Here is a 6,211-nt window from a genome sequence, read left to right as displayed (position 1 = left end):
GAAGGAAGGGGGCCCTGACGCAGTGGGATTTGGATTGTGGAGGTGGCCTGATAGGAGGCGGGAGGCGGGTGTGATCATGCCGGAGAGAGGAAGTCGGAAACTGGTGAAGTATTCTAGAGGCGTTCTCTTCGGAAACTGGGAGCCTGCGGGCAGGAATGGAGTCTGGGAGTCTGCACTATGCTAAGACAGAGCAGAGGGAGGCTGGTGACATGTGTCCAGAGATGCACCTACAGGCTGATCCCGAGTTCTTTTTAGGACCTGCGAACTTGAAGGTGCCATGGCAACATCTAGGTATGAGACCCATGGGCAGTTGGGCCATACAGGTGCTCAGAAGAAAATCCAAAGGAGACAGAAGACCCTTGCTCCAGGGGTGTCTGGTGGCTCCTACCCTCGGGGTCCTGGTCTGATCCCTTTTACCCTCTCCGCCCCCAGGACGGGGTCCATCCAGACCTGACACAGGAAGTCCACGCAATTCATGAAGGGGAATTTCTGAGCTACCATTTGCTGTTGAAAAAAAGAAAGGGAAACGTGTTTTCCCTCCATTCCAGGTTTCAGCCTTTACAAGGCATACGGAGGACTGTTTGGAACCAAGAAACCTTCCCAAGCCTCCGGCCCTTTCATCGTGCAGGCAACAACCCTGTCCGGCTTGTGGTTTCGGGCCAGCTCTGCTAACAGCTCTCGGCAAATCACTCCCTGAAACTAACCCACCCATGCCCACTGCTCCCCAGCTTCTTGCCTGCATCCGATAATGAAGAGGTAAAACCTGGTTTCTGTTTCCGCCAGCCCTGTCCTAACAGAAAGCAACGACTTACAGGGCTGGCAGAAATCTTTCCTACAAATTTTCTCCTCCCCAAATACTAAACAAGAAATCCTACGCTATCGGAATCTTTATGTTATTTCACTATAATCCAGGGACAGCAATAAGACAGGCACAATTACACATTGTGTAATAACATTTAACTTTCACAGCAACTTCTCATATTAAATACTCTCTTTTTGATCTTGCTGAGGAGGACAATGAGGCCTAGGGAGGGTAAGTAGACAGTCGCTCAGTGTGTGGGACATTCAGGTCTAAATGATCCGTCTGCACAAATGCAAGCAAATCAGTAGCTTGAGAGGAGCAGGGGCCATCCCTCTGCACCTAAGACACAGAAGGCTTGTGGCAGTTTCTTTCCCTCTAATCCCACTAAATTTTCCTGGAAAGGAATCTCAGGCAAAGGTCTCGCAAGAGGGCTTTTCCCTGAATGTCATGATGATCTGTGGGACCTTGCTAAGTGCATTTCTCTGTGGATGGAGACGAGCGAGCCGGCACCCTGTCTCTTGCTCCCTACAGAGATCTCAGACATGCTGGCTTGTGGGCACCCTCTCGCCAGTGACTTTTATTCTCATCGGACCCAACAAGGTATCCTGGTTGGAATGTGTGCAAGAGTGTGTGTGTGTGTGTGTGTGCGCGCGCGCACGCGAGAGAGAGAGAGAGAGAGAGAGAGAGAGAGAGACTAGGAGGGACAACCAGGGAGGCTGGTTTAGCAGCATCTGCTTTCACTCATTCTAGAAGATTTCTAGCTGCCCACAAAATGATGCATTTGCTTGTCCTCTGCAAGGGTTCTGAAGCCAAGTTTAATTCGTACTGGAGTTGTTAATCCTACTATGGGTATTGTACATGAATTTTGTGTGTTTCGGAGTGAAAGCCAGGGCCGGCTGTGCCACTGACTGTCTGCGCGCCTTTCTTTTGCTGGGAGCGGAGACGGGGAGCAAGCCAGTGTCAGTCGGGATTCTTCATGGCACAAGAAACTGAAGTCAGCAAACTTGCAGGAGAAGGGGATTTATCAGAAGGGTCTCAAGTGAAGGAAGAGATGAGTATCCAGATTAGAGGAAAGAACCAGGGACATGCGGGGCTCTCAGCAGCTGGAACTCATGGAATGGGTCCGTGGGATGCTGTTACGAGTTGACCTTGGCTCCAGCTTTTTTCCTGGTGTGATTTGGCACCAGATTTCACTTTCAAGGAGAGAAAAGTTAACTGCCTACATTGAGCTTAATTCCGCTGTGAGCAGCGCCCCTTGACCTCTGCCTCAGCCGCACTAGCCATGGCTCCTCAGGTCACCGCAGTCTTTCTTTTGGCTGCCCAGCGCTCACACACAAACACCCTTCTTTCCACGGTCACGGTCCCCAAACGCCCTGCTTTCCAATGACCGCCCCATGTAAACCACGCACGCACTGCCCCGTTTCCAACGCGGGACAATGCACCCGGCTCTGAAGTGACATGATAGGGTGGCCGGTCTCTGAGTCCAAGAACTCTGAGTACATTCACGTCTCAACCACATACTGTCTTAATATCCTCCAACCTGTGGACGAAATAAAATCAAACACCAAAGCCTATATCACCTATAAACAGAAGAACGTTTTAAAGATGTATGTGACCCAGCAAGCAAAAAGAAAGGACAGAGGCTGCCATTCTTGTTTCTAGAACTGACATATGTGTCATCTGTCCCCATGACTCATTGCTGGTCCCCTAGTTTCTGGGTCCTATCTCTGCCAGGTGAGACTGTGGACACCCTAAACTTTATTCCCAATAAGTAATATATACTGAGCACTTAGAATATGCTGGAACATGTTACAAGTGCTTTATAGGTCTTATTTCATTATCCTCAGAATAACTTCTTTTTTTTTAAAGTAGGGTTTGAACTCACAACTCTGAGCCCAAGAGTTGCAGGTTCTACCAACAAGCCAGTCAGGCGCCCCTTCCTAATAACCTCTTGAAGACGTCCTATTTACATCCCCTCTTATCACAGACAAGTGGAGACACAGAGACATTAGGAAACTCTCCCAGGCTCCCCCAGCTAGCAGAGCAGAGGCTGGACTGGAGCCCAGGCCTCTGTTGGTTAAGTGTCTTCTTTGGGCTCAGGTCCCCTGCTCAGCAGGGAGTCTGCTTCTCCCTCTGCCCCTCCCCCAGCTCCTGCTGTCTGTCTCTCTCAAATAAATAAAATATTTTTTTAAAAGAAGTTTAGGGGTGCTTGGGTGGCTCAATGGGTTGAAGCCTCTGCCTTCGGCTCAGGTCATGATCTCAGGGTCCTGGGATGGAGCCCTGCATCGGGCTCTTGGCTCAGCAGGGAGCCTGCTTCCTCCTCTCTGCCTGCCTCTCTGCCTACTTGTGATCTCTGCCTGTCAAATAAATAAATAAAATCTTAAAAAAAAAATGAAGTTTATTTATTTACCTTCCCCCTGCATCTTTATCTGAGGAAATGACCGAAGGTCCAACTTTTAAAAAACTAGCAAGAAGTTGTGGCAGGCGTCTTCCTCCAGGTGAGTGGTCCTCCCACTCCACAAAGTACCAGGTCTGGGAATTGTGCGATTCTCTCACATGCTGGCCCCAAACAGGCATCTCTTCACCTTCCTGACCCTGCAGATCAAGGGCAACTTCAGAGGATTGCTTACGGATGTAACGTCAGGAGATCCCTGTTAATGAGCCTGAGCCTGAGATCTTGGAAGGTGACAGAGCTCCCAGAGAACCAAGCTCCTCCGCACCTGCCTTACACTCTGAGAAATGACCTACCCACCGACCTACCCACTGTAGCTCCCAGCAGATGCTCCTCCACCCCCCCCACCCCCCCACTCCCCCACCCTCCCGGAAACCAGACCATTCCATCACAGGGCCTCCTATTAGCATTCCCCGGCAGCTCATAGAGACAGCCTTTTCTTTTTTTTTTTTTTTTTTTTTTTTTTTTTTTTTTTTTTTAAAGATTTTTATTTATTTATTTGATAGAGAGAGATCACAAGTAGGCAGAGAGGCAGGCAGAGAGAGAGGGGGAAGCAGGCTCCCCACTGAGCAGAGAGCCCGATGTGGGGCTCGATCCCAGGACCCTGAGATCATGACCTGAGCTGAAGGCAGAGGCCTAAACCACTGAGCCACCCAGGTGCCCCGAGACAGCCTTTTCAATTCTGGAACATCCGTCACCAGTTTATTCCTTGTGGCAAGATGGGGCGGTTGGAGTCAAATGGATGCCCTCAGGGTGCCTGTGAGGGGTGGGTGGGTGGGTGGGGGTGCAACTCAGCATTCCTGTCTCCCACAGTCTTAGAACCCTGTTCTCTGTGTTAATGCAAGGGCTCCTACCAGCCTTTCTGGGTCATGTCATTGCCGTCAGTTGGCATCAACCAGTCCACTAAGCTGTTAGAGCACAGACACAGTCCCCAAGTCAGTGTGTGAAACACGGGATCGTCTTCTCTGTACCCTCAATTGGATCTAGAACTGTGTTCCTCCTTCTTGGTCAAGCATCCTCAAAATCCATTCCCACCTTCTCCCGACTTCTGATGATGGAAATTTGTGAAATCCTGCAATTTCTCTGGTGTCTCTCTCCTTGCTTTGTTTCTGCATCTCTGCCTCTAGTCCGAGGCATACTAGCTGAAACCCCATCACTGGGCAGGCAGCCGTGAGGGGTTCAGCAAGAACACTGTTCACTTCTCCTTCAAGGGAAAAGCACCTTCTTCTTCTTCTTTTTTTTTTTTTTTTTTTTTTTAAGATTTTCTTTATTTCAGAGACAGAGAAAGAGCATGAAGGGGCATGAGGGAGGGGCAGAGGGAGAAACAGACTCCCTGCTGAGCAGGGAGCCTGATGTGAGGCTTGATTCCAGAACGCTGGGATCATGACCTGAGCTGAAGGCAGACGCTTAACTGATTGAGCCACCCAGACGCTCCAAGGGAAAAACATTTTTCTCAGGTGAGTAGGGAGGGTTTCTAAAGATTCGATGGATTTGGGGGTTTTCCAAGTCCTCCAAATCCCCCAACTTTATGCATCCCAAGAGTTTGGGGTCTCATGCTCTCATTCTTTTCTCATTAGTACTTGAAATACACTTGAAATTTCACATGAAAGACCTGGACCATTTGTGGATTCAACTGATGTTTTCATGTAGCAATCGACAAAATCGGTCTCTAAACTTTGTTTCCAGTGAGGTCTTTAGTCTGTTCACAGAAAGTCCTGGGTTCCACCAAGCACTTTGAGATTTAATCTTGGTGTGTATCCAAATGCCCAGTGCTCTAGAAACAACTCTCTCCAGTGATATTTGCATTCTGCATCACTTTAAAATTGTTTATGACAGCAACAATACAGTCCTTCAAGACTCCAACTCAGTGGACACCTCATTCCCGTTGGCCATGGCTGGAACTTGACCGTTTTCCCACTCTCTACCACGGGCGACTTTTTCCTCCAGGATCTGTTGCCTGTGGCTGCCATCAGGAAGTACCCCAAACTCAGTGGCTTAGATGACAGGAAGGTTAGCAGATTGGAGAGCAACCAACAAGGCGAGGAGGCCACAGATACATACTAAGTCATGTATTTTCCCTCCTCTGAATACAGATATCACACTATTAGCCCACTGGCTGCAGGGCGGAGAAGATATTCTCAAGATTTATAGAACCCTGGGGCGCCTGGGTGGCTCAGTCGGTTAAGCATCTGCCTATGGCTCAGGTCAGGATCCCAGGGTCCTGGGATGGAGTCCTGTGTCGGGCTCCCTGCTCAGCAGGGAGATTCTCTCTCTCCCTCTCCCTTTGCCCCTCCCTCTGCTTGTGCTTTCTCTAAATAAATAAATAAATAAATAAAATCTTTTTAAAAATCTTGAAGGAAGGAAGGAAGAAAGAAAGAAAGAAAGGCAAGGGGCGCCCGGGTGGCTCAGTGGGTTAAAGCCTCTGCCTTCAGCTCAGGTCATGATCCCAGGGTCCTGGGATCGAGCCCCACATCAGGCTCTCTGCTCAGCAGGGATCCTGCTTCCTCCTCTCTCTGCTTGCCTCTCTGCTTATTTGTAATCTCTGTCTGTCAAATAAATAAATAAAATCTTAAAAAAAAAAAAGAAAGAAAGGTAAAATTAATCCTGGCAAAATAAATAGGGCTTAATTTCTCTAACCTTGCTTAGCAGCTTGCTTAGCAGCTTAATGAGGTTGGAACCAGAGTCTCTCTACTTTGCTCTCATGATTACAAGAAGGCTGCCTGAGCTCCTGGCATCACATCTTCATTCCAGACAGGAAGCCAGGGAAAAGAGACATTTTATCAAGGCAGCAAATAGCTTTTTGGAAGTCATTTTAACAGTCTTTGACTTTCATCTCTTTGCCCAGAGCTTTTTCTCATGGCTGTGTCCTGGGGCTGTGTCTGTGGAACGGAGTCAGGGGAAAGCGTAGCTGGCTTTCCCAGATGCGTTAGTGAGAACAGGCCAGGGGAGCGGACAGG

This window comes from Mustela putorius, unplaced genomic scaffold (genome assembly GCF_011764305.1).
Source record: "Mustela putorius furo isolate JIRA1106 unplaced genomic scaffold, ASM1176430v1.1 tig00000929_pilon_pilon_pilon, whole genome shotgun sequence".
Taxonomy (NCBI): Eukaryota; Metazoa; Chordata; class Mammalia; order Carnivora; family Mustelidae; genus Mustela; species Mustela putorius.
The sequence above is the reverse complement of the archived record's forward strand: the minus strand, read 5'-3'. Positions refer to the sequence as shown.